Source organism: Micromys minutus (genome assembly GCF_963924665.1).
Source record: "Micromys minutus genome assembly, chromosome: 1".
NCBI classification, from domain to species: Eukaryota; Metazoa; Chordata; class Mammalia; order Rodentia; family Muridae; genus Micromys; species Micromys minutus.
The window spans coordinates 122408256-122432054 of NC_137969.1; the positions used below are offsets into that span (position 1 = coordinate 122408256).

A 23799-nucleotide genomic window follows, 5' to 3' on the forward strand; every position below is an offset into this window, starting at 1 on the left:
TTACACAGCAGCTTCTAGGCCAGCTGGAGCTTACATAGCGAAAACTTGTCTCCGTTCAACAAAACAAGGGGCTGGAGCGATGACTCAACAATTAAGAGCATTGGATGCTCTCGGGGCTCTTAGGAGTCTGTATTCAGCACTCGACTGCAACTCACCCCTGCCTGTGAGCTCAGTTCCAGAGACCCTGATGACCTCTTTCTGGCCTCCTCTGGTACCAAGCATAAACGGTGCACAGACATTCGTGCAGGCAAAACAATCGTGCCTATAAGGTAAAAATAAATAAATCTTTCAAACAAAACCAAACAAGGCACGGGCAGACGGCTCTGTAAAATGCTGCTGTTCTTGCATGAGCTCAAGGACCGTAGTGGAGAGTATATTTGTAATCCTTCCCCTGGAGAAGCAGGAGGGTCCCTGGGGCTCTACAAAGCCTAGCATTTTCAGCAAGAGCCAGAAGCCCCATGTGGTGGGTTGAATAGAAATGTCACCCATTGGTTCATGTGTTTGACCACTTGCTTCCTAGTTGGCAGCTCTGTGAAACTTTGAAGAGGAAGTGTGTCACTGGGGTTGGGCTTTGAGGTTGGCCCCCAGATTGTCCCCCGATTTGTTTATATGCATGCTTTGCCTGAATATGTATGTGTGCCACTAGAGCACCCGGTGTCTGTAGAGACTGGAAAGGGCGTGGGATCCCCTGGAACTAGAGTTATGCACCCTTGTGAGCTGCCGTACGGGTGCAGAGTCCTCTGCAAGAACAGCAAGTGCTCTGAAGAACTCTTCAGCATGGTTTTGAGGTTTTAGAGCCAGGTCCCACTTCCTGTCCCTTTCCCCTCTCTGCTTCCTGTGTGAGGAGAAAGTGAGCAGGCAGCTTCCTGCTTCTGCCACCATAACTGCCTGTTGCCATGCCTGCTCCACTATACTCCTGGGCCTTTATACTACCTACACACACACACACACACACACACACACACACACACACATACATACACACACACATACATACATACATACCTACACACATACACACACATACATACACACACATACACATACACACATACATACACATACATACACATACATACATACATACACATACACACATACACACACATACACATACATACACACACATACATACACACATACACATACATACATACACACATACACACATACACACACATACACATACATACACACACATACATACACACATACACATACATACATACACACACATACACACATACACACACATACACATACATACACATACATACACACACATACACATACATACACATACATACATACACACACATACATACACATACACATACATACACATACATACATACACATACATACATACACATACATACATACACACACATACACATACATACACATACATACACACACATACATACATACACATACATACATACACACACATACACATACATACACATACATACACACACATACATACACACATACATACACATACATACATACATACACACATACATACACACATACATACACATACATACATACATACACACACATACATATACATACACACATACACATACAGGCCTGTGGACAATATGTGTTCTTGGGAGTCATCTGACTAATTTTCTGCCCAGGGAACTGCCTTTTCCAGGATTCCCCCTAAAGAGGTCACCAATCCTAGCGATGAGCAGGCCCTCTGACCTCATAGCCCCTGACCCTGGTTTTCTTTCTTTTTTAAAGACTTATTTATTTTTATGAATTTGAATACATTGTGGCTGTCTTCAGACACACCAGAAAAGGGCATCAGATCCCATTACAGATGGTAGTGAGCCAACATGTGGTTGGTAGGATTTGAACTCACGACCTCTGGAAGAGCAGTCAGTGCCCTTATCAGCTGAGCCATCTCTCCAGCCCGACCCTGGTTTTTTTTCTTACAGCTCTGAAAGTTAAAGGCTAATTTTAAGATTAAATCTCACCTACATCTATGTCTAGTTACAAAGACAGCATCTATTCATTAGGAGGGTGTGGTGTGGATTTTATCCATAAGTCAAGACTTATGAATAAAAAACATTGTTTCAGACGTCCCGTACACAGTGAAAGCAGGAGCCCATGCAAGCATATGGCTTTATGCAAATTATCTAACTGCTCGGTACCTTGGTTTCTCTTTTGTGAGAAGGGTGAAGGATTCGGAGCTAGCAGAGTTTCTGTGGCAACTGGGAATGTAACAACAAATCATCTGGGACAGTGTCTCACAGGTGGAAGGCCGGCCATGAAGCCGGTGTTCTGAGAAGCCCCTGTAAACCAAAGGTGATGCTGACAGGGTCACCACACACTGTGCAGGTGGCAGGAACGGGGCCAGAGAGAAGAGCTAGGCTCCAGGAGGTAGAAAGTCCACACGTCATTTAACATGGCAAGACTAAAGCTAATGGACGGAGATTATTCCAGAAAGGATTCTTTAAAGGTGTGTCTGTTCACATGTGCCTGGGGTGGGGGTGGTGCACCAGAGTCAAGGTGCCCGTGGAGGCCAGAAGAGGATGCCCTGGAGCTGGAATTACAGCCAGTGGTGAGCCCCCAAGACCGTGCTGTCAACTGAACTTGGGTCTTTAAAACCACCACTAAACAATCTCTCCGGGCCAAGAAAATGTTTTTTTTTTTCCTTTTTTCTTTTTAACTGTACAATTACAAGATGTTTCTCTGCTTATTCATAAAGTTACAGAGGATTTCTTCAAGGCAGGTTGATAATTGTTTTCTAAAGTAGTATCCTATGAAAGGCTCTCTACTAGAAGTGAGAAAAACAAATTCTGGCTGCACAGAAAGCAGGAACCCTTTCTTTCTAGAGGTGACTTGAAATGTCCAATTGAGGCGTTCTCAGGGTGCTTTCAGAGGCCACTGGAGAGACAGTGGCCTATGCTGCCACCAGGCCTCACTGAAAAGATCGCTGTCACTCGGTTCCTTTTTAAAACACACTGGCTAGTATTCACAGCTAGAAGGAAGTACTGGGAGGGCGCATCCTGCCTTTCATTATCCTAAGAAAGGACATATGGAACAAGAGTCCAGTACTTTTTTTCCCCAGAAGGTTCACTTCCTTGAACTCTTCTCCCTAAGAAAGTTCCCTGGAGCCAGAGCCAAGCCTTTCCTGAGCTACTGTTGTAAGAACTTTCTGATTCCTCCTTAGAACACGGGGCCTCTGACTCCCAGGAAATCAGTGAAACTTTCACTTAGCTCTCTTATGTTCTTTACCCAAGCATACCAAAGCTTGAATTTAGGAAAAAACCTTTAAAGCTGCTGAATACAGGGTTTAGAATCTATATACGGAGTATGAAAAGGTTCCAAGCAAGGCCTATCGAAATGACTCAGTGCTTAAAGGTTCTAAGAGTCAACCCCGATGACCAGAGATCAATTCCTTGAGACCCATGTAGAGAAAGAAGTAAACCAACTGAAGTTGCCCTCTGACCTTCACACACACACAGGTGCTTTGACGTGTGCCTGCCCGGCCCCCACCCCCCAAAATAAACAAATAGAGTAAAAAAAAAAATCTTAATGAAAAATTTATAAGCAAAACAAGTTAAAACCCAGAAAGTCTTATCTTCAAAACAAATAAATTACAAAAGTAAAGAGAAAAGGCTCCAGCCGATGGCTGGCTCTCTAACAGAGGCCCCGCCTGCTCCCAGTACTCTGTAAAGGCTGGCTTGGGCCGGGATAGACAGCTCAGAAGCTGCATACCTTGCCAAGCATGAAAGAAGGATTCAACCACTTGCAATGAAGCGGGTGAGGGAGGGAGTCTTAGGAAATAGTGGTGGCAGAGACCCAACGGTCTTCTCCGAGACAAGATTGCTTCCTAGTGTGGTAAGAGATTTTCACCTTGAGTTAGGCACCACTGTAAACTCATGAAGCTTCTCAAGCTGGGCTCCTCATATAAAACAACCGCAGTTGTTCCTGAGACAACTGCTTCCGTTGAATACATGGCCCACGTAGAGCGCTTAGCAAACACACTCCCTGAAACAGGCCTTCCTTCTGCCCTCTCAGGTGATAACATTTCTATCCCATCCTTTATGAGGTCACCCAACTTTGAAGAGCTGACACACAGAGGCATGGTCTTTTAGCTCACACTGATAGTTTTAACTCCAGAAATAATTTTTAAAATTGCAGTCTATTCCAACAAAGCAAAACTAGGTAGCAAATGAGCAAATACATCAGAGCTACACGGAACCACATGGGCAGATTGGACAGTGCCAAGCAAAGCCAGGCAGAAGAGCACAGAGTTCCACAACAGCCAAAGCTGGACCATGGTGACGGATAATGGTTCATGAGGGGCTGGGAGGGGGAAGTACAAGAAATAATGTTGAAGAACGGAAAAGTGAAACCAGACAAAGGGCAAACACCTGGAGTCTTGGGGCTAGGGACTGGGGAAGATGGCCACAAGTTCAAAGCCAGCCTGTGTACACAGTGTGACCCTGCCTCAAAAAACAAAGCAAAATGGAACTGAAATGAGTCACATCCCAGAATGAGCTTTTAATAAACAGTTAAAGGATAGACGGATGGGTAAATGGAAGGACGGATGGATACATGGATGGATAGATGGATGGATGGGTCTGACAATCAGAGATGTTATTGAAAACTAACTACAAGACAATATTAAGCGATGCCAGTTTAATGATGCTCTGATCTATGGGAATAGCAACTCATTATAGGGTCCTATGTTCCTTTAGCAGAATAATTGTAGGTTTTCTCCTACTGATCACGGCCCATCTAATCTCAGGTTCTTAACTACAGTTTCCAGTATGTAGTATGGGTTCCATCTCATGGAATTGGGACTAAATACAACCCAAAAGTGGTTGGTTACTCATTCCTGTAATCCCAGTACTTGGGAGGCTAAGGCAGGAGGATTAATGGAGTTGGAGGTGAGCCTGAACAGTAATTTCTAGGCCAACTAGAGCTTTGGTGTGCTAAACTCTCTCAAAACAAACGGCAGGGTGTGGTGGTGCACACTTCTAATGCCATCATTTCAGAGGCTGAGGCAGGTGGGTCTCTGTGAGTTCCAGGCCAGCCTTATCTATAGGTCAGCCAAAGATGTATATGAAATAACACTTCAAAAAGGAAGGTACCAGCCCAGGTGGGAGGCACACCCGGAAGATTCTAGCGTTCCAGAGGCAGATGCAGGTCAAGGTCAGCCTTGACCTACACAGAGAGAGGCTTTCTCAAAAGAACAAAACAAAGAAAAATCCAAACACTATCAGTCTTTTGTAAAAGAGCGGGTACCCAAAGCCAACTTGATAAGAACACATTCTCACTCCATTTAATAAAAGCAACATTTGTCAATCAGCAAATCAACAAACTACAGTAAAACAGTAAGGACCACCTAATGGGGTGAAAAATAACCTCTGGTGCTCTTACACCTACACATCTGGGGGATTGAAATTCAGAAAAAATTGAAAGGAAGACACTAATCCCCTGAGACAAGGGCAAAGAAAAAAATCTCAAAGTCTCTAGAAATGGAAGACCCTTTCCCAGAGCCTTTCTGTTCCCCTGGTCACATTTCAGATTTGACTAATACTCACTACCTCCTTCAAAGAGTCTGGTGTGAGTACACAGACTCTCACCTAACTAAAGTCTAAGTGTACATGTGCAATCTTGTGCACCTGTGTGATAGGCCAAATTTTTGGAAAAAAAATTTTTTTTCAAAACAGGACTTGGTTGTCCTGGAACTTGCTCTATAGAGACCAGACTGGCCTTGAGCTCAGAGGACTGTCTTTACTGCATAAAAGGCACGTGCCTAGCTAGTCTTGCAATCTTCAGGGGATAAGAAAAGTTAGCTTACTTTTTGGAAATAATCACTAAGTTCTTAGTGGTCAGAGCAGTGAATGGACTGGCTATTCTGCCCCATTTACTATGATTCCCCAGAGACAGCTATCCTTTCCTGAAGCTGGGGCTCCTAGACTCCAGTTGTTAGATGGAGTCTCATCCCTCCAGACACGGAAGCTTTAGCAGAGAAGACGCTTCCTCCAACATCTCTGCTAGCCCCTTTACCGTGACTAGAAACTGTTCGAAGACGCAGAAACTGATGCGGATCCCCTTTGGCAGCCTCGATGGCATTCTCAAGCATTAAAGCCAACCTCACACTTTTGTCTCCTACCCACTTCTTGCAGCTTGCACTTTTTTTTTTTTTTCAGAATTTCTGATTTCCTGTTTGGATTTTAGCCACAATCCAGTATAATCACCATGACAACTGGTGATGATTGATCAAAAATAAAGAGTTCAGGTTCCCCTCTTGATTCCATGAGCTCAAATTCTCTACCAAGGGGAAGGGGTGGGGGATAAAGACTCAATATTCCCAAAGCATATTAACCCAGCAATCATCCAAGGTCATGGCCAAGGATACAGAAACTGAAATTGCTGTGCCCAAAAGTCTAGATCTGAAGATAACACCCTGCTTTCAGGAGGACCTTCAACTTCTACCCATCTTGTCTAAACTTAATACAAGAGGGATGGGAGTAGGGAGGAGAGAAACTTCAAGAAATCAGAGCCACCTTTTAGCAAAGCCTTCAACTGAATGAGTCACTGGGTACAAGGCACAAAGTGACACTTGGTTGGCCTCAGGATCCACAGGCCTGGCTCCTTGCTGAAGTCCACATACTCAGCAGTGTCTGGCCACCTCTCCCCTCTCCGAGACAGGCTCAGCCCTCCAGCATAACTGAAAACAGCGGAGGGTTACAAGTCTTTTGGGACTTCCAGAAACTAAGATTTACCAAGAAATTCTTTCTGCCGGCTCACCCCACATATTTCTCCGGTTACCGCCCCCACCCCTTGCAGAAGGGTGGGGGGAGCAAGGCCTATGCCATCCACAGTTTTAAATATTAATAAATACCAAAGTATGAAACCAGTACCTGCCAAACACCTGGTGCTCGCCTTCCCCTGCCTGTCCTCGCCTCCCACGCTCTGGCAACGGAATGCCCTTCAAAACCATGGCTCAGTGCTTTTGGTAAATGTTTTACGAGACACTGAACAGCCTTTCGACCCACCCTCAGAGCAAACACCATTGAGAGAACACAATGTGGTAGCAAGGCGATCCTGGGATGTACAATAATGTCATTGAACTAGCAACTTTCCCACTTCCCTGTAAGAGAGGGCAACAAACCCAAATCCGAAGAGTTGGGAGTCAGTGGGAAAAGCTTCTAGAAATAGAACCTGACGCCAGGGGCCTTAGAGGTTTTTCTGTTTTGTTTTGAAGGTGGCCTTATGATCACCTGGTTCTAATCCCCAAACAAGTCTTGACTTGTCAGACTGAAAAGGTGTCTAAATTAAGAGTTAATAAAGGGAGATAAGGGGTAGAATTTCCCGGCATACCTGCAGACACAGCAGCACCCACGTATTTACGGGGCACTTATTCCTAGTTATTGTGGAAACGGTGCCTGGAAAAGGTAGCTTCCGCAATAACAGAACACACTCCCTGTTTTCCAGAGCCCCAAAGTTAGTCACAGTTAAACAGCAACTTGCTCCAAACCAGAAGTTTGGCATTCCATTCAGGTTAACAATTACAACCGAAGGACAACAGAAACTTGCTGGCACCAAGTGATCAGTACCCACAGCGTGTCAGGTGCTTTTTAGAAGCAGGGTTAACCAAACAGAAGACGGACCGAGAGGTCCTTGGGCGGCCTGGTCCAGAGAACCTCTGCCCCAAGCCCATGCGGTCAACACACACGTACCTGCTCTTGGCTCTCTGGCTTGGACAGTGAGGGAGGATTGGGTATTTCACTACTCACAAGCCTAAAAGAAGAGCAAACCCGTCTAGAGAAGCAAGTTTGCTTTGGCAGACAGGTTAGGCAAATAAAACACTCTCCTCCTCTTTGTCCCCCACATCCGCCTCGGTCCCCAAGAGTGCTCAAAATTCCACACTTATAGAAGTGTGGCAAACTGATTGCAGGGCCCAGAGCCTGCTTTTTCTTTCTATACTCTGGTTGTTTGACCTTGGGCTACTATCTCTACATTTCGGACACTGTTTCTTGATGCATATCTAACAAACAAACAACCTAATAGAGAGCCAGGGGAGATATCTCAACAGGGACAGCTCACTGATCAAACATTTCTTTAGGTCTTCAGAGCGTGGTCTGTCTCCTCACACCTTATGTGTCCGAACCCTGTCTTATTTCCCATTTCACTCAGTTACAGAGGCTTCAGTTCAGCAATAAGTTTCCCTTCTCTGGGGTTGGAATGACTAATCGGTTCTGGGTGGGTTTCACAAATGACCCTTTATCTGACTGCTCAGAGACGTGGTGACAGGGCTGGCCAGTCTCCTCTAGCTTACACAACAGTCTGTGCACACTGCCCTCTAACACAATTAGCCAACCAGACCTGCACAACAACTTCAGTCCTGCCTCTCTGGCCCTAACTAAGCACAGGGATTCTTTAGCCCAGGAAGGCCTTGAACTTGTGATCACAGCCTCCTGCTGTGCTCCCCCCCCCCCATCTCCTGCGCCATTTTCCTCCACTGGTCAGTCTTCTCTATTCTTCATTCTGGGTTGTCAGCCTCAGTTTCCTACTTTCTCTCATCATGTAAGACCCTTCTCTGGACATTCACTCTTCAGGCACCCCAGTGACATTAAATGTGGAAAAAGGCCAAGCCTCACCATGTGGGAATGTTTTTCCCTTCCCTGGGGCCTTTTCTACATAACCCTATCTAGGGTACCCCTTTCCACTCTGTCGTTCATGGATTCTAGCAGACCATGTACCACTGCACCCCTAGCATGGAGCCGGTCCTAGGTGACTGTGTGGGAATATTCTTGAACTTCTGGTGGTATTTGTTTTAACCCACACTGGCCTAGAATTCAGTTATATGGACAGGCTGGATTAACTGAAATTCTCAGCAATCCTCCTAACCTCAGCCGCCCAAGTGTGTGACTGTTAAAACTGAATGAGGAGTAAAATGTGAAAAATGTCTAAATACAAACAAACAAACAAATACTTTGTTGGTTAAATCCTAGTAGTATAAAAAACGGCCACACTTGGCAAGGATGTCATTTCATTTCACATTTTGATCTTATAAGCATAGTACAATATCAAAAGTAAACTGTGAAGAAATGATAGCAAATGAAACAACCATCAAAAGCAAGCATCCAGCCAGGTTCAGGAGGTTGATGTAGGAGAATCGTTGCCAAGGTTGGGACTAGCCTGGGCTTTGGGATTTGTCTCAAAAACCAAAAAAAGCAAATACCCAAAGTTAAGTATAGTGATTTATGTCTGCAACCCCAGCTTCCGGGAAGCTGAAGCAGTGGGGTTGCTAGGAGCTAAAACCAGACTAACCGAGACTCTGTGTCAAAGAAACCAAAACCAAAACCAAGCTTCATCTCATGGGAGATTTTCCTATCATGTGTCATGGGCACCGTGCGTGTACGTGCAGTGCCTGAGATGACCAGAGAAGGTGTCTGTGAGCTAGAACTGGAATTACATGGTTTTGAGCAATCCTGTGGGTACTGGGATCAAGTCCAGGCCCTGTCTCTAGAGAAAAAGTTTGCTTTGGCAGACAGGATAGGCAAAAAAAAAAAAAAAAATCCCCATCCTCTTTGTCCCCCACATCCCAGCTTCTACAAATTATTTAAGACACAGTCTTATGCTGGAGAGATGGCTCAGGAGACTAAAGGTGCTTGCCACCAAGCCTGACTTGAGTTTTAATCCCCAGGACTCAAACAGTGAAAAGAGGGAGAGCTGACTCCCAAGTGTTCTCATCTCCACATGTGGGCTGTGGCACACGCATGCAAACACATACATGTGCAAACTAATCCACAATAGTAGTTAATTTAAGAAGACACAATATGGCTGCGTAGCCCTCCACTCTTCTACCACGGCATCTCCAGTGCTGAGATTTGCCACCAACACCAGGTCCAAGCAGTACTTACTACCGTCTACAGTTCCACATGAAATCTCCCTTGGTTCAGACGGCATGGGAGCATACCACTGTACTGACGGCTGAGAACCACCAGTCTCCATATGAGCCATTGACCCCCGAGTGCCACGTACACCATAGTCTCCCTCATAGCATGCCTACGGCTTACATGCCACTCCACCTCCTCTAGTTTTGGCCCCCTTATAATCAGAGCCCATTAGACTCCCTTCTTCATCCTTCTCTACTTCTTCACTCCTCTTTCTCCTCTTCCACGCCCTGACACCTTTAGATCATTAGTACTATCCAAAACCCATTGAAAAACTACGATGGGGAGGGGGGTCCTCATTTGACCATGAAACCCAACCAAATCATACAGATTCCCTCGTTTCCACTCCCCACCCCCGTGTTTACAAAATTGATACTGAAGCCCTGCGAGCTGGCTGCTGAGAAACATGGATTTTATCTAGCGCTTGGCATGTTATGATTTAAATATGCTGTCTCATTCTGGTCACAGATTGACTTGTGTCCCTGAGGAAGGTCAGTGCTTTCTGAACAGTACAGTACTTGTTTGGTTGGCTCTGTGATTTGTTGAGGTAGGGTCCCACTCTGTATCCCTAGCTAGCCCACACATCCCATCGTCCCATTCCAAACCCCCATTTCTAATAATCCCAGGCCAAGGTTTTGCTCTCTGGCCCACAGTACTCTAGTACAACAGGGGCCTTGGCTAGTTTTTTTTTGTTTTTAAAGACCTGACCTGGTTATGTAGACCCGGCTGGCCTTGGAGCTTCAGAGCCCTGGTTCCTCTCCTTCTGAAGAGCTCACCCTGGAAACTTTTGTAGAATTCTGAAAGGGCAGAAGAGCCCATACTGAGAGATTGCTTGTTCCCAAAACACCTGTGCACTTTGGAGGCCTAGTTCTGCCCCGATAACTGTGACCCTTATGTATATTTAGCCTGTAGAATGCTTTCAGGTTTTTGAAAGTAGTTTTGAGTTCTGAAACATGAGGTACGAAGGAAAAAGGAGAGGTGGGTAGGGCTTATTAATATGGAAGGTCGGATTCACCGTGTCATTCCGACTTTTTTAAATCTCAGAAGAGGGTGTCAAGAAGTTTGGTGCCTGTGGCTTTGGAAACTGCCTATCAACCACGCCGGCCTCAACCTATACCCTAAGGATTTCCTGGGTAGCTTTTGATATTTTCCCAAATTATCCAGGAAATGGGAGGCCACCATGGGAGAATGGGCACAGGACAATCTCAAAGTGAAGTTCTGGGAACGCCGGAGAGCTCACCCAGAAGAATGCATGTTTTTGGGTACCTAGTTGTCACGCCTGTCACAAGGGGACTCTCTTGTGTGACAGAGCTTCACGAGGGACTTGCCACTTCCCTCCTAGAAAGCCATTTGTATGGGAGAGGATCAAGGACAGCTCCTCAGCTTTGGGCTTTTGGCAGATGCTTTCTAGCAAATGAAAGGGGTGTTCCTGTCACTTCAAAGGCCACAGCTGTTTCTAATTCTAGCTGTCAAAGTAAAGTTAAAATTGTGAGGAACTCGCATCTGCTAACACAGACTTGACACCTTGCCAATAATCAAAGGCTGCTTCGGGAATATCAGTTGTGACAGTAACAAATCTCAATGCGGACTGTATAATGAAAACACATGCCAATGTTTTACAGATAAGTGAACCAATATTTTCCGGATGACCATGATGACTTAGCATCATCCCGTGAAAGTTTGTGCGTTCGTGCTAGTCCAAGAACTTCAATGTAACAAAGCATAAAGTTTTCATGAATGTGTTTAGAAATTCTGTAATGTAACTAGCTTTAGAAAACTACCCCTTTCAGGCTGAGAATGTAGGTCAATGGTGGAGCACTTGTCCAGCTAGGAAAAATCTCTGGGTTTGAGTCCTAGGAACACACACATACACACACACATACACACACATACACACACACACACACACACACACACACACACAAATGGAACTGGTCATTATTGATTTTGAATTTAGTATCAACTAAAATGCTTGGGGACATGGGGTGGTGTGTGTCTGTATATGTGTGTCTGTGGCTAAAATTCAAGCCTGAGGATCTGAGTTTGGATCCCCAGAACCTATGAAAAGAACCAGGCATGTGCCACACCAGTGCTGAGGAATGGACAGTTAGAGCCCAGGGATTCCCTGGCCAGAGTGCCAGGGTGAGTGAGAGATCCTGTATAAAGTGAAAAGACAGCCTAAGATGTTTGACCTCTGACCTCCACATGTACATGATGTACATCTACAAACATATAATGCTCACACACACACACATACACACACACACACACAACACACACACAAAACACACACACACACACACACACCTCGTGACAGATGCTCATAAACAAGATTTACAATCCCAACTATTCAGGAGGGTCAGAAGATAACAAATTTTGAGCCATTCTGAGCTATAGTGACTTCAAAGCCAGTGACTTAGCAAGACTGGAGAGATGGTTCAGGGTTTAAGAGCACGCATTGCTCTTCCACAGTTCCAAAGTTTGGTTCCCAAAACCCTGTAACTCCAGCTCCAGGGAACCTAACGTCCTCTTCCAGCCTCTATAGGCACCTGCCCTCATGGGGAAATACTTGACTAGTCCAAAGATGCAGAAAAACACAAGTAAAAATGAGTCTTCTAAAAAGAAAAAGAAAAACTGTGTCAAATGAGGGTTCAGACTGTAGCTCGGTGGTTGAGCGTCTGCCTAGTGCTGAATCCTGAATCATGACACAGCAAAAACAGAACAAAAATCTTCAGATTTCCGGAAAGTCTGAGCTTTACAGCAAGACACCACCTCAAAAAATAAACAAAAATAAAAGCATGTTTGGTTCTCACAATTTTAGAGAACATAAAGTTAACAGATTTATCAAATAAAAAGATATTTTAGTATAATACAATACATTCTGTGCAATATTTGAGACATATTTATACAAAAAAAAAAAAAAAAAAAAAAAAAAAAAAAAAAAACCTTTTTAACTATGTGAGCTCCCTAAGGAATTGGGCATCCTGTTACACTTTATCTGCTTTTAAGATGTGCAAAGACAGAGCTGGAGAGATGGCTCAGTGGTTAAGAGCACTGACTGTTCTTCCAGGGGTCCTGAGTTCAAATCCCAGCAATCACATGGTGGCTCACAACCATCTGTAATGCGATCTGATGTCCTCTTCTGGTGTATCTAAAAACAGCAACAGTGTATTTATATATAAAAATTAAATCTTAAAAAAGATGTGCAAAGACAAAAACACTGAGAAATGCCAACCTAAACTATGCCTCTCACAACTGTGCTAAACACTAACACCTTTTTTGTTCAGGCAGGGTTTCATGTAGTCCAGGATGGTCTAGAACTTGCTACTTAGCAAAGGATGACCCTCCAGCCTCCACCTACCGAGAGCTGGGATTACAGAGATGCTGGCTGGTAAAGAAAGACTTGAAACCGATTATCCACTCAGATGTGGAAATCAGCTTGTAGCCACTAGGCTTCTCTGGTCTTTTGGATGACGCAGTGTCATTTCAGTGAAACAACCTCTATTGCCCACATGCTGTCTCACAGCTGTGCTTTCTGATATGAGCAACAGTAAAACCCAAAAGTGTGAGTGCATTCGAGTGTGTATGTAACTAGTCATCAAAGCTACCAGGCTGCCACAAGCACTTAGACTCTGGGCAGACTTTGCTTCCCTGGGCATGACGATTGTCTTGTTCTGGTAGGGAATCCCATGCAGGAAAGCCATAGTACGATGCTCTGCTTGATGGGAACCTCAGCTGAGCCTAGTATCAGCCTTGGGAGTGAGTTGGGGATTTTTCTAAATGGGTACAGGCAAACCAAAGCAAACACGAGCACTGTTATAAACCAAAGTCCTGTTTCCACATCAGCATGGCCCTGGCCCCTGGGTATTCTTAATAAGCTTAGACTCCATAGTAAACAAATTAGGGAAAGGCATTTTTTTTTGTTTGTTTTGCTTTTTAATGATCCAGTAGGAGGGAAAGATACACATGCCGCTCTTTCATGATCAGCAAAATCCAAAAAAATAGATTGGCCAGAGGCCACGGAGAGGGGGCTACCTCCTGCTTCCAACCACTGCAACAGAATGCAGAAAACAGCACCCAGGGAGAGGAGCCCCCTCTTTCACTTGGGAAATATTTCCTTTAACAAGGGCACAACAACTTTCTTTTTCTTTTTTTTTTTTTTTTTCAGGCTTGTTTTGTGCATAAGAGCATTTTGCCTACAGGTAGGTACTAGGTAGGGTGCCTAGTGCCTAAAGAGCTCAGAAAAAGATGTCAGAGCTTCTAGAACTGAAGTGGTTTGTGAGCCACCACGTGTGTGCTGGGACCGGAACTTGGGTCCTCTACAAGAGCAACAGGCTCTTAAGTACTGAGCAGCACCTCCAGTCCCAACCCCTCCACTTCATCTTTTTTTTTTTCTTTCTAACTTTCCTCCTGCTTGTATTTTCTTTCTTCCGTGTGTGTGTGTGTGTGTGTGTGTGTGTGTGTGTGTGTGTGTGTGTGTGTGTGTGGTTTATTGTGACTGTGGAGCTTTATCAGAGGTAAGCTCCGTGTGTGGGCTGGATTACGCTAATGGTGGTTGTGGACACAGAACTATAGATGGATGCTGCAAAGGTGAGAGAAAGAAGCATAGGGGAAGACGAAGCCCAAACTGGAGTCTTAAAGAAGAACATTTTAGAAGGGGACATTTGGTACCACAGGAGAAAACAAGTATAGGAAGAAAGAAGTCTGGGGACACCCAAGGGCTTTACACCTGGCTTACTGGTACCAAGAGAGGGGACACTCCAGGCACCAGAGAAAAGTGCAAGTCATTAAGAGAAACTACCTGGGCCAAACTGGCAGTGTTGCTGAGTGCAGACCCCAGTTCAGCACTGCCCTTGTGCCTGGCCTCCCCAGAGAGGCCCCTATCTGCTCACTCAATCAAGATCCTCCAGTGTTGAAAGGCATGGGACAGGCTGAACTCCCTCTTTGGTTGGCTTTATACAACCAGGGGATATTTCTTGTCTTTCTCCTTCAACGTGCCTTTAGAATCGATTCTTGGGACTGCCAGAAACTGTGACTCATCAAGTTCTCAAGCCAGGAGCACAGTGATAGTCTCTGGCCTCACGTTCCAGCCCCAGCCTGCTTCCTAGTATTCACATACTGAGGTGACACGTCCCCATGTTCCTGTTCTCACCAGCCAGGCTGGTTGCAGTCATCTGCTGTCAGTATTGTCTAAAGCACAGAGAACACAACACAGAGCTTTAACTGTGGGTTAGTGTCACCGTCCTTACACCAACCCCACCCCCTGCCGCCACCACCTTTACCACAAAATAGATCTGTCCTGGAAAGTGTCCTGTATTGGTTTAGTGTGGTAGCCACAACTCTAGTACTCAGGAAGCAGAGGCAGGAGTACTTGTGACAAGTTTGAGGCCAACCTGGGCTACATAATGAATTCCGAGCTCTACAAAATGAGACCCTTGTCCCAAAACAACCACAATAGCAACAAGGGTATCAATGTAGGCTATGTGATAGCAAATGTCTTCTCCACCAAGAGGCAAATGGTAACTAGTTTAGGGTTTTGCAGGTCACCCAGTTTCCCCTACATAATTTTCTTCCTTTTCTCCGGTCTCAACAAAAATGTAAAACAGGCTGGGGAGGTAGATAGTTCCGTGCACGAAGGCTTCGGGACACGAATGTTAGAATTTGAGTTCAAAGCCCCAGAATATCTGGGTAAAGCTGGGCATAGTAACACCCTCTAGAACCCCAGAACTCCTACAGCCATAGGGGGCAGGGTAGAAGAGTCCCTGAAAGCTTGAGGGTCAGCTAACTGCACACAACCAAAACAGAGCCTGGCTCAAAGTGGAAGATGAAAATCAATACAGAGTGTGACGTCTATACGTACACTGTGGCTCACACATGTGTGCACTCATCGTGTGTGTGTGTGTGTGTGTGTGTGTGTGTGTGTGTGTGTGGTCTAGGAAGATGGCTCAGTGGTTGAAAGTGTTTGATGGACAACCATGAAGACCTGTGCTATGCTCGTTAACCCCAATGCTGTATGGGTAGAGACAGGAGGACCACTGGGATTTGCCGACCAACAGCCTACTTAGACCCCAAGCTCCAGTTTCTGTCTCAAAGGAATAAAGTGGAAAGTTATAGAGAGGGAGCTGAACAGCCTCCCTTGGACTTCACTCACCTGTGCACACAGGTATGCACAGCCATGTGTGTAGACACACACAATAATGATAAACCAAACACACACATAGATATTGAGGCGAGATGACTACCATCCAACCCACCATATGTTGACATTTAGAGGCATCCTCTTTTAGTTCTTTTCCTCTTTCATGGCTATTTTAGCAATGTGAGATTAAAACTATAAATTGGGCTAGGAGGGTGATTATAGATAGTATCAAATGACCTGAGTTCAAAGCTTGGCTAGTCCATTGGGTCTTGACCTTAGTTTCTTTATTTCCGAATCAATGAGCTGGTCTAGGAAAAGGTGTTCACTTTCCCTCCTATTCAGTCTAATATAAGATGGACTCTAGAGGATGTCTCCTCCCCCAAACCCAACTGAAACTCAACACAAATTTGTATAGGTCTTTGTGGGATCTTGCAGGGAAAGGGAGGAAGATATGGCTTTTTCAATGTATTTCATTTATATGAGTACACTGTAGCTGTCTTTAGTCACACCAGAAGATGGCACTGGAACCCATTACAGAGGGTTGTTTCATATAGCTCAGGCTGATCTTGAAATCCTAAGTAGCCAAGGCTGGCCATGAACTCCTGTTTCACCTGCCTCTACCCTCAGAGTGTTGGACTCACAGACAGATGGCAGCAAACCTGGAGTTTGTTTATTTTGCTTTGCTGAGATGTGGTCTCACTGCATAAGCTCAGGTAGGCTTTCAATTCCTAGTCCTCTGCCTCCAGAACCCTAGGCTTGGCCTTATAGGCATGTGCCATCATGACCAGGCTCCTTACTCTCTGAGTGAGATTAATATAAATATGAAATGACTCTATCCAAGTATAAGTGCAAATATTATGTATATAAACCCTTTATATATACATGTATATATAAATGTATATTTTGTGCCTAGCACACAATAAGCACTCAATGAATACTGATTTCAGTTAGTCTCTAGGGTTCCTTCCAACTCCAACACTTCAGGACTTAATCACTTGGTAATGAACTATGTATGCGAAGAGGAAGTGCCAACAGTGCTAGGTCCGAGGTCCTGACTGGATGGAACAGCCATTCCCTCCAGGCACCTGAGGCCGACCCGCTTACTCTTTGCTTCAGGTGCCTTGGATGCTGATGACTTTGGCCTCAGTTTCAACAATATCTAGATACAGAAGTTTTTACATTGCTGTCTTTTCCCCTGTCTTCTTCTTCTTCTTCTTCTTCTTCTTCTTCCTCTTCTTCTTCTTCTTCTTCTTCATCTTCTTCCTCTTCTTCTTCTTCTTCCTCTTCTTCTTCCTCTTCTTCTTCGCCTCCTCCTCCTTCTGCATCTGATCTTAGAACAGATACCATTGAGTGTGGCTGAAGTGAAGGTCAGGTATTGCTTGTCTGTCCTTGGTGTAGCAGCTATGAACACATCTGGGGGTGACCTGCTTTTGGCAGCATAAAGCCTTGCAAGAAGTATTGACTTCAATACATCTACTGTCTGTCTCAAAGACATCCTGGTAGCTTCAGGGCTGACATTGGTGGTGGGGGGGCTTGAACCCAGAGCCTGGTTCATTCTAGGCAACTTCTCTAGCACTTAGGGAACATCTGAATGCCACCTACAAGACGTGCCTAAAGGTTTCATGCTGACCTTTGCCAATAATTCAGCCTCAGAACTTGGGCGTAGTTTCCTACTTTCCAAACCATTAAATGCCTTTTACAAAGCATGAAGCCACCACTGAGCTGCTACTCTGCCAAAGGACACACGTTTCGTTGGTGCCCAGCTTTCATTTTCCTTGTGCAGGGTTGGAGTAAACCTCTTCCTTGTAGTAGCCAGATCTCCTTTGTAGGCAAACATAGACTTGTCTGCCACATTACTGGTTAAGCCATGACTCGAGTCTACCTTCTACCTTTTTCATTTTGAAAATGGGTTATCTCACATGGAGGCAAGAGGTGGTCCAACGAGCTGTGGAAACTATGACACTTCTGTGGATGGATAACTTTTTAACAAAATAGACTTTATATGCCCCAAGCTGGTCTCAAACTTCATATGTGCCAAGGATGACAATGGGCTTCTGATTCTCTTGTTTTTACCATCCATGTGCTGGGATTATAGACAATGTACCAACACATCCAGTTTTTTGAGATACTAGGGATGTGTCTTAGTTAGGGTCTTATTGCTGTGATACTATGACCACATCAATTCTTATAAAGGACAACATTTAACTGAGGATAGCTTACAATTTTAGGGAGTTAGTCCATTATTGTCATGGCAGGAAGGATGGAGGTATACTGCAGACATGGTGCTAGAGAAGAAGCTGAGAGTTCTACATCTTGATCCGCAGGCAGCAGGAGACTGTGGTCCACCCTGAGTGTAGCTTGAGCAAAGGAGATCTCAAAGCCCTCCCTAACAGTGACACACTTCCTCCAACAAGGCCAAACCTCCTCCAACAAGGCCACACCCACTCCAACAAGGCCACACCCACTCCATTAAGGTCACACCTCCTCATAGGGCCACTCCCTGTGGCGAAGCATTCAATACATGAGTCTGTGAGAGCCATTCCTATTCAAACCACCACAGGATGGAACCTTCATTTGTGCCAAGCAAGCACTTTGCCAATGGAGGTACAGCCTTACCCAAAGAACAGTATATGAACACTATTAATACTTATTTGGTGGAGCTACCAGTTTTAATGTCAGTATTTCCTATTAACTGTGGTTCCATTCTTGGACTCTGCTGTAGAGACCTTGATGTACTAGGATGATTTTTTTTTGCAGCCTTCATGCACAGCCCCTAGAATCTTTCTTACAGTGACCCTGGGCAACTTTAAAGTTGAACTTTGACTGTCTTCCTTGCTTTCTTTTTACTAATTTTATACTGTCTAGAGTAAATATCACTAATGTGTATTAAGAAAACAACTATTCTGTTAAAAACAGAAGAGGACAAAAGGCTGCTTCTAGACCTTCTGGGATTGTTTTGAGCAAGCTAAGGTCATTTTGTGATACCTACTAGTGCATGACTCAAGAAAAGACAGTCTGCTCGGCTTATCTGTCTGACCTTTGGCTGTATTTGCTCTTTGCTAGTTTCCCTCATACAGGCCGACCAGTTGTGCAACTCCAAGGCTCTTACCTCCAGCTGCCTTGGGAGGAGAAGAATAGAGAGCTGTTTCTAAAAACTTGTTCTCCACCAAATTTTTGGGGAGCCTGGAAAGGTCTTCCTGACTTCCAGTTTCATTTGCTGGGCTTTTAGTTCAGGAACAGGGCCAGTCACTTAACAACAGCCACTACACCAACAGAAATCCTCCTCTCTGACCTGGCTGGCCACCAAACCGGAGAACCTGAGTCTGATCCCTGAGACCCAAATGGTAGGAGAGAGCAACCCTCCAAAGTTGTTCTCTGACTTTCATACATATAACGTGGTGTGTCCATCATCCTATAAATGTGTGCAAACATTAAATAAATAGATGAACTCTGAATCGGTGTTCTTATTTAAAAAACAAAAAACCTGATTCACATGCTCACTTTTTCTTTTATCTCAAACACAATTTCTATTTTCTGTTTCCATTTAGTAGATCACCCACTACCTAATCCATGAAATTCCTTGAAATGGAGTATAAAGGACAGTTAGTTGGAAAGGACCAGGAGACACACACACACACACACACACAGGCACACATGTAGGGTTTCACACAGCTCACACTGGCTATGTAGTTGAAGATGGTCTTGAATTCTTGGTCCTCCTGCCTCCACCTCTGAAGTGTGGGATCGCAGGCATACACAACACTGACTTTAACATCACACTTGATGGACTGTATCAACACAGAGCACTGAGGCTGAAAACCAGCCTAAAAGGCAGATGCGAAGTCAAGGGGCTGAGGGAAGCTGCTTCACGCCACAGTTTACATACAGCCTCTGGTGGGGGATGCATGGCCTAAGCTAGTAAGAACCCTTGCCTGGTTACACCCAGAAGGAGTAAGACCAAAAGTGAGCATGCGGTTGGTAGGCAGACCTCTTACCAGAAGCTCCTCGCAACAGCCACCAATCTGATCATCCGCTTGAGTGCTACCTCCTCGAGAATGCCAAAGGTTCTTCCAGAACTGTAACTAAGTCCTTGTTGTACATACAAAGCCAGTCTCCACCTGGACCTGTCAGGTCTGAGCTATTGTTTGCTGCTGACACTTGCAGATTATCCTGGAGCCCTCAAATGGCTGTCCCCAGTACTACCACTGTCCACAGCCCCTTTCTGCTAATTTATTATTTTGCCTCTGAGATCATAATGCTACCCAAGTTCCAGGCTTTCCCTGATGGTTAATGCTTGGCTCTGGACAACATCTGAGCCTCTTTTTCTTTTTCCTTTCTCCATTTCGGAGTGTCTTTGTGTGTGTGTGTGTGTGTGTGTGTGTGTGTGTGCGCGTATGTGTGTTACATGTGTACAAGGCCATGTGATTTGGAAGGGGCACTTGGCCTACAGCATTAATTCAGCTGTGGCACAAGTAACTTTAACACAGGTTTTTCTTTCTAGGAGCTTAAATTGTTCTCTGGGTAAACACAGGGTTTCTATTAGTTCACACAGGACATGTTTGTCTCCTCTTAAAAATTCAATATTCTACCCCCCAAAAGGAAGCTCACTGTACTCTGCGAACATTTCATGTCGGTTATTTAAGGATTATCAGAATCCAAGTCTCCATGAGATACACCCCAATTGCAGGCCCCTTAAATCACTATTGGTGGGTAGGTGCAGAAGGTGGTATTACAGAGGTTCAACTAATCCAATGAAAGCCAAATACTAACGGACCATCAAATACAATAAAGTACTAAAACAACAACAGCAAAAACAGAACAAAATAAAAACATAAACAAGACACATTTTTTTCCATTCTTATGGGAACCTGGTGCTCACACACAGGGCACTCTGTCTAGTTTGTTAAACAAAAAAACACAACGAGGTAGTATTGTTTTTAGAGGGGAGGTGTTTGCTTGTTTCTTAATAATAATAATGGATTGGAGAGCTGGCTCAGAGGTTAGGAGCACTTGCCGCTCTCTCAGAGGACCAACACCCAGACAAGGTGGCTCTGTAACTATGGGTCCAGCAGCTCTGAGTCCTATCCTGGGCAGCGACATACACATGGCATACACATGATATATGGGCATGTACATAAAACCAGACAGGAGCAACAATCTTTAAGATGGAAGTAATAATGAGGAAGGGTAGAGATTTGCGCGTGGAGCTTGCTCAGAATGTCTGCACAGTGCTCCTCTGAGCAGTGGTCAGGATGAAGCCGCCTTAACTTACCGAACTTCAGTGAGACAGGGGCTGCTGACTGAGGCTGGGCGGCAGGGACCGAGCTGGTCTTCTAACTTGAGTGTCAGCTGAGCTGTGAAACGGAAAAGAGGCCATTAGTAACCCAAAAAATGCTAACGAGGAGTCTGCCATTAGGAAGCACTGATAGGTTGGTTGGGTGGTGGCAGCACGTGCCTTTAGTCCAAGCACCTGGGAGGCAGAGGCAGGCGCATCTCTGTGAGTTTGAGGTCAGCCTGGTCTACTGATCGAGACTAGGACAGCCCGGGCTCCGATAAGTAGAGAAACCATGTTTCAAACAAACAAACAAACAAAAAAACAAACAAACCAGAAAAAACTACTGACAGACGCCAGCAAGACGGTCAGCCAGTAAACTCTGAGAGTAGAGGCACCCGCCATCAACCGTGACAATTGCAGTCAGTCCTCAGGACTGATGGGGTGGAAGGAGAGAACCGACACCTACAAACTGTCCTCTGACCTCCCTTTATGCCATGGTAAACACACTCGAAGCAGCTCTACCCACACTGACACACATCCGCGCAAGATAAATAAATAAATGTTTTTGTTTTGTTTTAAAAAGAACGACTAATCAGAGCAGCAGAGAGATGGGAAGAGAAGCGTGGTGCTGTCATTCCTACAAAGGTAGGTAAGCAATCATCATGAGAAATCTCCACTGGCACATAGAGCGGGCATCCTTGACGGCTTCACAGTACTACCCAGATTAGCGGTACGCAGTGCGACCAGAAAACAATCTCACTCTGGCTAGGAGAGGAGGAAGACTGGAGAGCAAAACCTTATAGACTCAGCAATGTGACAAAACACAGATCTACTGCCTGCACGTTGGGTCACCTCCGGCATGACTTCTTTTTACTTTGCTTTGCTTTGTGACCTGGTCGCGTGTAGCACAGGCAAGCCTCAGAGATCCTGTGTGTTGAGGCTGGCCTTGAACTCCCGATCTTCTTGCCTCCTGCTCCCCAGTGAGAGACACCATTATAAAGAATGTTAAGGACATATTCCTTCAACACTGGGTGCCTTTCCCAGCTGTCCTTTCTGCCCACATAGCCAGGTCTCCTTAACTCTTGGGCTTTATGGTCACTAAAACACTTTTGAGTAGCCAGGCTCTGTACAGCAGATTTTATTATATAATGACACTCCACGGAGAATGACTCAAACTGTGACAAGAGCCTCCTCCTCCCTCCCTCTGCTACCAAGACAGACCACAGCCTTCCTCTTGAGAAGGATTGGGTTGTGATAGCCCCTGGTGTCCAACTCAGTTAGCATTTGTCCCAAAGTTCTCCCCAGTGAGACGGCCAGGCTAACTAAGCTTGTACTTCTGGTTAGCATACGGTGCTTGAAGGAACTTAGACCCGCAGACACCTGGCATTGCCCCGCTTCTCTGAGTCCAACCTGCGTCAGGAGCGCTGATTTCAAGGGTAATAAAGAGCCCGACTGTTTGCTTACTGCAAACGGAGGTGGTGCCATGTCACTACTTGACCCCTCTCCCTGTCCACCAAACCCTCAACAAAGGAAGTGTGCAGCCCACAGGGCAGCTTTCCAAATGATCGAATCGGAGGGGAAAGATTTCTAGACAGAAGAACACCATAGGTCTACCTGGCATTCTGAAGTACCAGTTACCTAAGATACATGCAGTAATCCCAAGATCCAAGCACTTGGAGTAGAGACCATTTGACTGGGAGACACTGTGTTCTCCCTGAAGGTTCCCAGGCTCCTTTTTATTGACATGTTATAAAACAGGACCTGGATACAAGGAAGAAATCAGGTGCTGAGAGCCCACGCCCCTGCCTTGTACAGGACACATAGTCCGGCTACCTTCATTTGCTAAAGTAATAGCCCCTGGGGGCTCAGAATGAGAGTGAATTTAGAGATCACTTCAGAGCAGTGATCCAAGTTACACAAGACCACAGGGTTAGGTCCTGATGGGTCCTGCCATGGTATGTTTAGAGTCCTTACAAGAGGGGTTATGAGGACATAGACAAGGATGGCACAGCAAGGAGAGAGTAATCTTGAGCCATCTAGATGACTCATCAAGGGCCTTGCCACCAGACCTTAGTCCCCGGAAGCCACAGAGTGGAAGGACGGCACTGACTCCCACAGGTTATCCTCTAACCTCCATGAGTGCCCTGCCATCCAGCAATAAATACCTATTAAAACTGTTAAAAAGGGAGCCATGGCAGAAACCCTGATCTTGAACCCCAGCTTCTGCAACTACAGTGACATCAACTTACACTGCAGAAGCTGCTGATCCGTGGTATTCTCTCATGCTACCCCAACGAAAGCATCCCAACACCATGCCTCAGGGCCAGCGTGCCAAAGATGAGCAGAGGTGGCTATGTGCAGTGAAGGGCAAGAATAAACAGTGGGATGTAGAAGAGCACACACGCTCTACCCAACCACTACATTTAGAAACTCTACAACACCATAAG

The 23799-nt window shown here is 45.2% G+C and overlaps 1 protein-coding gene across 1 annotated transcript in view; it reads right to left on the reverse strand.

The window, feature by feature from the left end:
- The window catches only part of RBM47 (RNA binding motif protein 47), a 121278-nt gene that overhangs the window by 47554 nt on the left and 49925 nt on the right, over window positions 1–23799 (reverse strand). Inside the window, exon 2 of the mRNA XM_080939324.1 lies at window positions 21350–21431. The gene's annotated coding sequence lies outside the window, so the exon portion shown is untranslated. The remainder of the gene's footprint in view (window positions 1–21349; window positions 21432–23799) is intronic.